General features: G+C 36.0%; 1 pseudogene across 1 annotated transcript; it reads right to left on the reverse strand.

Annotated features, from left to right (window-relative positions):
• Window positions 1-1,862: 1,862 nt before the first annotated feature.
• LOC309496483 (dynein axonemal intermediate chain 7-like) lies at window positions 1,863-5,998 on the reverse strand (annotated as a pseudogene). The gene is made up of 9 exons: window positions 5,938-5,998; window positions 5,095-5,186; window positions 4,844-4,972; window positions 4,620-4,757; window positions 3,307-3,441; window positions 3,117-3,220; window positions 2,761-3,042; window positions 2,563-2,671; window positions 1,863-2,119 (listed from the first exon to the last, which is right to left on the reverse strand). The product of its transcript is annotated as a dynein axonemal intermediate chain 7-like (transcript).
• Between the last annotated feature and the right edge of the window lie 5,350 nt (window positions 5,999-11,348).

The raw sequence follows: 11,348 nt of genomic DNA on the forward strand, positions 1-11,348 counted from the left end.
TCCATAAAACAAAATGCGTTCTGAGGTGTTCACGCTAATCATTTCTGTTCCACTCGCTTGTATTTGTCGCCCCGCCCACGCTATGGTCTCGTGAATATTCATGATAGCTCCACCCATTGGAACCAAATATTTCAGGAACTGAATATAATTGTAACACCGGGACAAGTGGATTTTTTGAAGGGACAAGTAAAAAAGAATTTTACTTGCCTGACCGGACAAGTAGCCTGATTAAACGTCAGTAACAAAACAAAAAAATTACTAGGGAATCACTAAAATGAGAGAATGATTCTGATTGTATTATATTTATTGTAAGTTGCGATCGATAGTGGATGAGCAATACTGACGGTGGTTGCGCTGTTGAGGCTCGCGCAGCCTCTCGAGGAGAAATCCAAACAAATGAAAACTCAGTTTAAACTCAGTTAACAACATAGCCTACTGCCAGTGCCAAAATTCAAAATGTTTTTTAATTGTTTTAACAGATATGATACAGTTTAGCAACCTCACACGACGAGTGCTGTTTTCTTGAGTAGGCTACCATCACGACTGAAAATGTGACATTGCTTTTGATACAACAGATCAATAAACAGTTCAAATTAAGTCACTTACATTTTAGACACAATATTGACTGTTTTTGTTCTGTTTCAGCAGCAAAAATAGTTCCAAACAAAGATCACAGCAGAACCGTAACGCATCTCACAGCAACACTTGACCGTGTTTTATTACTGAATGATTCAGCGTTGTGTATGAATTGGCCGAGTCAAAGATTCAATGACCCATTCATAAACATCGGTCTCATTCTTGAATGAATCAGTTGTTTGAACGAATCGTTTGAATGAATGACTCAATGACTCGCTCATTAAGACAGTCGCCTGCCGCCTCCTACTGGCGGTTTACTTTCATGTTTAAAAGTATCATTCTTTCCAAAATGTCTTATTTGTATATTCAAAAATATTTAAAACGATATCATATTCATAACAATATGTAATGCAGTTGTACATTTTCAGTGTAAATTATTTAATTTCATCAGCCCTACCTAGGGTAACAACAGCCCTATATTATCTTATTAGGCTATTCTAATTTAATCTATTGATCAAATTTAAAACTAAATATGAAGCATACATTTAAAAAGATTTTAATAAGACCCTTTATAGGTGCAGATATGACAATATGCAGATTTAAATACATCAGAGTTGATTGAACACAGATGAGGATGTTTCTTCAGAATAAATTATATTTACAGCACACACACACACACACACCAAAAAAATTCCGGACAAGCAACTTTTTTACTCGGACAAGTGAATGACAGATTTGCTTGTCCAGAGGACAAGCACATGAAAAGGCTTAATGTCGAGCCCTGTGAGTCGGAGTTGATAGCAATGACAAAGTGCCAAGGTTATTATTCACCTTATTAGGGCTAAGGGCTATGGTTAGGATAACTCAAGGGCTAGGGTTAAGATAAGGACAACTGAAACTCAACACTACAAAAAAAAAAACATAACAATGACAATACTTAATGATCACAATTAAACATTAGTGTACCTAATATGTATGATGGGTGTGACAGTGTCACACTTATACCTTATAGTAAGTAGTAAGTGGTCCTTTGCATTAAATTTAATTGTCATGTCTGATAATATTAAATGCATTGCATTTGGCCCATTAATATGTTATTATTATAATTCTGATGTGCATATTTTTTATATTATACAGGAGCTTTAAATAAAAAAAAAATCAAATATGGAACAATCCAATTTATAGTTTAAAGCATTGGTGGTATTTTACAAATGATCATAGTTAACTAAAACAAATTATACATTTTGTTTTTGTTATAATGAGAGATAGAGGACCAAAAAGCGAGATTCACAATAATTCAGTCTTTAATGGAAATGAGAAGCGAATCACTGAATCAAACATAAATCTTCTCAGGTAAAAACAGAAAACTTCGCTTTGTAGAAATCAACGTAAACTGCAGGCAGCAGATAATACTGGAACTCAGGATGCGCATCAGGGCGTCAGGCGAAGTTGGACTCCGAGTGGAGACTGTAGTGAGAGGCGAAGTCCGCCGAGAGAGAAGGTACCGTAGACTGGATACCGCGTCTGTTCAGGAACTCAGCGTCTGAATTGGCAGGGCAGAGTTCAGTGAGCCAGCAAGAGAATGGATGAGTATACTGACTTCGAGGAGAGGCTTCCACACGAACCACACAGGACACATCAGGACTCGATTCGTTTTGGCAAGAAAGGTAAGAGAAGCGACTTCAGCATTAGATAGCTTGGAATAAACTGACAAAGGGGCAGAGAAAGAGAGGGTTAGAAATAGCAGGAAACATCAGGAGGGAAGGAGAAACAGGTGAGATGATAGAGTGGAGATTAAGGGTAAATGGGAACAGCTGGGACTGATGAGAACGGGGTGATGGTGTAGTGTGAGATGTGGCCACAAGAGGGAGACAGAGAATGAAGGAACCTGGATCATGACAGTTTTTACGTGATAAAGATTTCATCCTCATATAAAGAAATGAGGAAAATCAGGAAGTGAAAGACGATAAATGGAAGGAACCAAACCAGCTTCTAAACTTGTAGCGATTCCCTCCATCTGACTTTCTCCTTCCTCTAACAGCTTGATTGAAGAGCTCTTCCTCCCCTCCTTAGATGAGATCACACTCACAGCACTCTGACACATGGACACACATTAATATTGTCAGCGACAGAATCCACTAGAAAACAAGTACATAGTGTGCACATGATCAAAGCCTCACTCACCCTCTTCCTGCTCTCTGATCTGACTGAACGGCTCTCTTCCTCCACCTGCTTTGAGCTTTCTCCCTCATCTCCCTCTCCCTCTATCTTCCCATCTTGCACCTCTGCAGCACTCTCAGATGGCCCTCCATCATGGATCTCCTTCTCTGGACCTGTTCACGCTCGCTGTGGTGGGACAGGTGGTCGTAGCGTGTGTGAAGGATCCGAACAGCGATGTCACTCACAGCCAGAGGCTTCGGCAGCTCGAAACCCAGACCCACCTCCTCGAACCGGTAACCTTTAAACCTGGAAACATGGATTGTCAAGTATTTCCTTTATCCTACAATAGTGCCTAAATTTCACCATGAAGACTGACAAACCTTGGATTTTTGTTGAGGTTGGCCCACAGACAAAGAGTAATATTGTCGTCCTGGACTACAGTCTGCATGTTGCCACTCTCAATGTCAGAACTAGAATTTGCAAACTGGACGGGAAGCAAAACACATATTATGTCCAATATGTGTTGAAATAGAAGTAAGCTGCATGGGAAGATCTTAGAAGAACTCCCACCTTAAGTAGCTCCTCAGTGGCCTGTTTGAGTTTGGAGAGGTTGATACTCTGTAGACAAAGGACTGTTTCGTGATACTGTTGAGCAGTGCTTGGCTCAGGACCCTCACTCAAGAGGAAGTCCAGTTCGTCTATCAACTGTCCAAGAGAAACTGTTTTAGATTTTCTGAAGAAAACATGCCTGTGCAAACTCACCACCATGATGTACAATGTTGCCAGGGCACTGCTATGCGGTTGATAGTGTGGTTAAGTTAGTTGCTTCTTGGCGCGAACCATTGTGATCTCTAGATACCCATGTTTCTATGTACAGTAAAGGCCAAAGAATGATAACTATAAAGATTGCTATAGCGCTAACAAGAATCCACACCAATGGACAATAACATTCTCTTTTTTTTTTTAAGGGGCCATTCACACATAACAAGTTTTTGCATTCCACTGGGCTGCTTTTTCATTGTTTTTCTATGCAAACATGCTCTGGATAGACATGTTTGATTGTTCCATTCGACTCTCATGTCTCTCGCTCATGACGCTACATTCTAAAAAATGTGACGCTTAAGTTAAAGTAAGTTTTAAAAAACTTGTGTATAGACCTTTCATTTATTTCATTCCACTGCTATGGAACTCCAGACAGTTCAAATACAACACCGTTTGTACATTGTTTCTGCATTTCTTTTTTTATGTAAACAACACGCAAGCAATGAATGCATCATCAACATGTTGTGTACTACATGTTAAAATTTGTACTGCCTGGTGTTCTTGTGTATTTGTGTGAGTTCTTGTTTTTAATATTTATAACAGGATAGGCTATAGAGTGCTGTTTTCCTGAATATCAGCACAATTGCGAAATGTGATAGCCTATTGATTTCATACAACAGTTCAATAAACAAGAAGTTAATGTTAGGTGACTTTTATTTGAGTCTTAGAACATTGTCTGTTTTTGCTCTGAATACTAAATGAATTTTGTTACGTGTTTTTAATCAATTGTTTGACTGAATGACGGGGGGCCTCCAACTGTTTCTTTGAAATGGGCCTCCGAATTGCAAAGGCCACCTCTGCATCCTTGTTGTGAACGGCCCTTACGTCTGACATTTCATCAGCTTTTTTATCATTCCCCAGAAGGAAATAAAACATTGGATCCTTAACAATTAACATGATTTGAGGTATTACTCATGACCCTAGCACAGAGGTATGAGTTATGTGTCAAATGTAATACTAAAATGATCAATAATAGTGATCTTTGACTCACCAGGATCACCTTAGTCATCAATAATGGACTTGAAAACATGAAAACAACAGATCCAGAGAGCTGGTCTCACCTGAAGAGCCAGAGCACAGTTTTTCATGACCTGCTGGATTTGGGTTTCAGAGTCTTCTCTCCACAAACTGATGAAGGAGTTGATTTCCGGCTGCACAGCTGGATCCGGACTGCCGTCGCAACGCATGTAACGCTCCCACTGGAAAAGACCAGAGAACAAATCATCCTGTAACACACTTATAGTGGCCTCAGAATTACCCTGAGATAAAGCTACACGAGTCTTACCTTAGCTTTGTTCCTGCATTCTGATTCCCACGTGGTGACTGCAGAGTGATTCTCATCTAGAATGTGCCGCAGTTCATTCAGCTCGTCCTCTCTGCGCTCTCTGTCCTGTGGACATTGACAGGCGTCAATCAATCATTACATCCAAACTTGTCACACACAATCCATCAGTACAGACAGCTGCATATGCACTAAAGCCTGCAGGTAAATGTATGCAACACAACTGTGAATGTTCAAATGAAAGTTCATCAAACCTTTAACTCAAGTAGCTGTTGTTTCTCTTGTTCTATTCGCTCCCTCTCCAGCCTTTCATTCTCCTCACGTTCAGCAATGAGACGAGCTTCTTCTACAGGACAAAACGCAGTATACAGATTTGTTATCAAAAAACTCATTTAAAATTAAATTACTTTAATACTGCAGATATACCTTCCTCTCTCAATCTTTGTTCATCTGCCTCTCTCTGCAATCTCTCCCTCTCAGCCTTGCTGATGTTTCCTTTTTTCTTTTTTGCAGACTGGATGCAAAAGATGCAAGTTATTTATGCTGTCTAAAATGAGCAAATTATTTCTTTCCTTTTTAATGAAACATTTTTTGAGCTTAAAGTTTATAGCTGCAATTATAGTTCTACAAAACTCTACAATTTCTAATAAAACTAAATTGTAAGTGAAGAGATGTTTTTATACAGACTTTATATTACTGACAAAATTGGTATTTTATTTTTAAGAATAAACCTACAAGCCTACCTGAAAAAAAAAAAAAAGTAAATTAAATAAAACTAATTTGAGGTTGAAAGCTGTTATAATTTTTTATTTTTTTTTATTTTAAAAAACCACATACTTTTCCATCCTTTGGTGGATAAATGGATTAAGGGGAAAACATCACAGACAAAAATTCAAAGGTAAGTATAAAATCAGACAGGCATTGCTAACATATATCAAGATGCTAAGTTTACATTTTGTCTCGGGACTTTCGCTTTTTATGTTTCCATAAGCAGCCATTATTAATTTACTGAACATAGACTTTATAACACATATGTGCTTATGTTTTGTTGCTTTAACATTTTTCTTTCTTAGAAACATCGGGAAACCTTGACTCACCATGTTGAAAAGCTCTCGGGTAGCAGGCAGGAAGGCAGGCTGGCGGGCGTCTGGTCACCATGACAACGGCGCACGCGCGATAGAAAACAATCACTATTAAAAAAAAAAAAAAATTGGTCAAGAACTTATAAACAGCCCAAATTTCCATCTTGTTTGGTAAAACTTTAAGTAGAGACAGTAAACAAAAAGAAATGCATATTGTAAAGGAAATCAATAGTATTTACAATAAACATCTGATAAATGAAGATGATAAGCAAAAATTAACGACGCTGCATTCCTCACTGGACAGCATTCATGTTAATAAAGCTAAAGGGGCTTATATCCGTTCTCGGGCAAAATGGATGGAGGAAGGAGAAAAGAGCACAGCATATTTCTGTCGTCTAGAGAGGAGAAGGCAGGAACGAAATGCTGTAAAAACGCTGATAATTGACAACCAAGAATGTACCGACCTTGATAAGATCTCCAGAGCAGTTTTTCAGTTTTATAGTAATTTATATTCCTCTTCTTATTCGCAGGTCGATGCTGAAGCTTTCTTTAATAAAATCTCTGAACAGATCCCTAAAATTGATGATTGTTTTAAGAATATCTGTGATGCTGAAATTAAAATGGAAGAGGTGGAAAAAGCCCTTAACTGTCTAAAACTGGATAAATCTCCAGGCTCAGACGGTTTAACAAGCAACTTTTACAAGCATTTCTGGGATAACCTAAAAGATCTCTTATTAAATATGCTAAAAGAAATATGTAATAGGCTACATTCATTTTACCAACAACAATGAAGCAAGGAATTATCACCCTAATTCCAAAACCTGGCAAAAACTCAAAGATAATTGACAATCTACGTCCCATAACTCTTCTTAATAACGATTACAAACTCTTGACTCATATTTTTGCAAACAGACTTAGAGTGGGGATCGAGGACATCGTGTCAGACACACAATCAGGCTTCATCAGAGGACGTTCAATACATCATAATATACGACTTATACTTGACTTACTGGACTATAATTACCTAATAGAAGACAAGAGCCTAATTCTTTTTCTGGACTTTTTTAAAGCTTTTGACTCGATTGAACACAGATTTATGTTTCGGACATTAGAGCTCTTAGGATTTGGTGAACAATTTATAAACATAGTCAGATTAATTTACAAAGATACAAATAGCACAGTCCTTCTGCCGCAAGGAACTTCCCCAAGATTCCCGATTCAAAAAGGTATTAAACAGGGATGTCCTATATCCCCACTGTCATTTATTATTGCAGCCGAGATGTTATCCATTCTTATTAAAAATTCAGAATTTAAAAAACGAACAATATTTGATCAACATCTGACAATAAGCCAGCTTGCTGATGATACAGCCATATTTATGGAAAATAGCGACCAACTCCCAAAAATCCTTGAAACAATAGGTTTCTTTTCAAAAGCGTCTGGGCTAAAATTGAATCTCAATAAATGTGAACTTCTACCTATTCATGATTGTAATCTCTCAGTTATTCATTCCATCCCTGTGAAAACAACAGTTAAGTATCTAGGCATACAAATTACAAAGGACGTGAATCAATTAACCAAACTTAATATCTGGGGGAACTTGGAAAAATGTAAAGCTCATTACTTACAAAAACTGAAACCATCTCTCGTTTCATCTACCCAGCCCAATCATTGTCAGTTCCCAAGGAAGCAATCAAAGCGATAAACCAAGCAAACTTTAACTACATCTGGAAAGGTAAAACGCATTATATAAAAAAGAGTACAATGATTAGAAACTATGAAGAAGGCGGGGTTAGGGCAATTGATTTTGAATGTATTGATGGTAGCCTACAATCAAAACCAACTGGTTAAAACAATTTCTAAATAAAAAAACACAAATTTGGTTTCACATTCCCAACAATATCTTTATGAAACTTGGTGGCATCAAATTTCTCCTTAGTTGTGATTATGACCTCAAGAAACTTCCCTATAAAATCTCTTCATTTCATTAATTTCACATTTTCTTTCGTTGATATCATGCATGGGAGTGCAAAATTAAGGGTGTTTGCATCTAGGGCAAATAAAAACCTCACTGTATAATATAGTATAAGACCTCATCTAAAAGTAGTATGTTTTGATCATGAAGAGACAGAGAAATCACTAAGTGTTACTTAACTCACCTCTCATTGTGAAGGTCTGTGCCCTTCTAAGGACATTTTTTTTCTTTTTTCTTTTTTGAAACACCATGAGGAACCTTTCCAGATTCTTTAAATTCATACAAGGTTTTAAACATTTCCTTATCTATAGATTGACAGCCAAAATGACAAATTCAACAAAGATGGGTAGGTTTATTTACATGAATTGTGGTTAAGACTCGTTATTCTAAAACATCACCATAACTAATTGGATGATGAATGCTTCGCAAACTATATGTAATGAACCAATTATTTATTGGCCAAAGCTGTACAATATAGTAAATTGCACCGAAATAGAGATCAGAAAAGAAGTTTCTCAGGTGTGGTGGGATATGGACATATAATTAAAAAGTATTCTCATTTAAAGAATATAATACATATCATTTTTATAATATAAAACATTATGCATAAAGTTATCTACCTATCCTAAATACATATACATACATAAAATTGATCAACAAAAACATTTGCCTCAACATATTTCTGTGTAAAAATTATTGAGTTTTTTAAAGCATTCACTCATTAACTCGAAATTACTTTTATAGTAAGATACAGTGTCTTAAAATGACATATTTTATTCATATTCAGCTGTAAAAACAAGAATGTTAGACAAGAGAAAAACATGGGATCAAGGACAAAATTAATACAGCAGGACTAAAAAAGATTTACTATATTATTCAAATATGTATTTATGAATATACCTTTCCTTAATATTTCGGTATGCCTTCTACACCAGTGTGTTTTTGTGTTCACTTGTTTACACAAAGATTAAGAATGATAACATTACTAAACTGATAAGATGTAGGCCTAATTTTTATGATTAGCCTAATGGTTAGTCATTATTATCAATTAATTTGACCAACGTTCTAAAGCATTGCTAGAGAAAACAACTGTTAATGCATCTGAAGCTTAACATTTATGATAACCTTTGATAAAGTAAAGGTTGTGTATCAAAAATATTTCCAGTTGAGTGTAAAGCAACATCCAAAGCATGCAACATGCAACTCCAAGTTCGTATGTTGCCTTGAGCTATATCAGCCTATAATTTAAAGGCTATTTTAATAATATGCAGACAACTTTGGGAGACAGAATAAAGACACAAGAATATATTTGTAAATATTTATTTGAACAGCAATCACACACCTTTTAAAATCCCAATCTCAGTCATTCATGAGAAACGAACAGTTCTATCAAATGTAAGCGACAACTAATCTGGGAAAACTTGGAGAAATATACCTTTATTGTAGGTCTTGCAACGCTTACAGGATCAGGTAATAGTTCAGGTAAACTCAGAGTACTGAAACACATGCTACAAAACGATGTATTATTTATAAAATATATACGAGTAGTTTAAGATTATCTTCGTTCAACTTTATTACCTGTTTGAAATAAATAATCCATAAAACAAAATGCGTTCTGAGGTGTTCACGCTAATCATTTCTGTTCCACTCGCTTGTATTTGTCGCCCCGCCCACGCTATGGTCTCGTGAATATTCATGATAGCTCCACCCATTGGAACCAAATATTTCAGGAACTGAATATAATTGTAACACCGGGACAAGTGGATTTTTTGAAGGGACAAGTAAAAAAGAATTTTACTTGCCTGACCGGACAAGTAGCCTGATTAAACGTCAGTAACAAAACAAAAAAATTACTAGGGAATCACTAAAATGAGAGAATGATTCTGATTGTATTATATTTATTGTAAGTTGCGATCGATAGTGGATGAGTAATACTGACGGTGGTTGCGCTGTTGAGGCTCGCGCAGCCTCTCGAGGAGAAATCCAAACAAATGAAAACTCAGTTTAAACTCAGTTAACAACATAGCCTACTGCCAGTGCCAAAATTCAAAATGTTTTTTAATTGTTTTAACAGATATGATACAGTTTAGCAACCTCACACGACGAGTGCTGTTTTCTTGAGTAGGCTACCATCACGACTGAAAATGTGACATTGCTTTTGATACAACAGATCAATAAACAGTTCAAATTAAGTCACTTACATTTTAGACACAATATTGACTGTTTTTGTTCTGTTTCAGCAGCAAAAATAGTTCCAAACAAAGATCACAGCAGAACCGTAACGCATCTCACAGCAACACTTGACCGTGTTTTATTACTGAATGATTCAGCGTTGTGTATGAATTGGCCGAGTCAAAGATTCAATGACCCATTCATAAACATCGGTCTCATTCTTGAATGAATCAGTTGTTTGAACGAATCGTTTGAATGAATGACTCAATGACTCGCTCATTAAGACAGTCGCCTGCCGCCTCCTACTGGCGGTTTACTTTCATGTTTAAAAGTATCATTCTTTCCAAAATGTCTTATTTGTATATTCAAAAATATTTAAAACGATATCATATTCATAACAATATGTAATGCAGTTGTACATTTTCAGTGTAAATTATTTAATTTCATCAGCCCTACCTAGGGTAACAACAGCCCTATATTATCTTATTAGGCTATTCTAATTTAATCTATTGATCAAATTTAAAACTAAATATGAAGCATACATTTAAAAAGATTTTAATAAGACCCTTTATAGGTGCAGATATGACAATATGCAGATTTAAATACATCAGAGTTGATTGAACACAGATGAGGATGTTTCTTCAGAATAAATTATATTTACAGCACACACACACACCAAAAAAATTCCGGACAAGCAACTTTTTTACTCGGACAAGTGAATGACAGATTTGCTTGTCCAGAGGACAAGCACATGAAAAGGCTTAATGTCGAGCCCTGTGAGTCGGAGTTGATAGCAATGACAAAGTGCCAAGGTTATTATTCACCTTATTAGGGCTAAGGGCTATGGTTAGGATAACTCAAGGGCTAGGGTTAAGATAAGGACAACTGAAACTCAACACTACAAAAAAAAAAACATAACAATGACAATACTTAATGATCACAATTAAACATTAGTGTACCTAATATGTATGATGGGTGTGACAGTGTCACACTTATACCTTATAGTAAGTAGTAAGTGGTCCTTTGCATTAAATTTAATTGTCATGTCTGATAATATTAAATGCATTGCATTTGGCCCATTAATATGTTATTATTATAATTCTGATGTGCATATTTTTTATATTATACAGGAGCTTTAAATAAAAAAAAAATCAAATATGGAACAATCCAATTTATAGTTTAAAGCATTGGTGGTATTTTACAAATGATCATAGTTAACTAAAACAAATTATACATTTTGTTTTTGTTATAATGAGAGATAGAGGACCAAAAAGCGAGA

Source organism: Leuciscus leuciscus (genome assembly GCF_965113295.1).
Source record: "Leuciscus leuciscus genome assembly, chromosome: 4".
NCBI classification, from domain to species: Eukaryota; Metazoa; Chordata; class Actinopteri; order Cypriniformes; family Leuciscidae; genus Leuciscus; species Leuciscus leuciscus.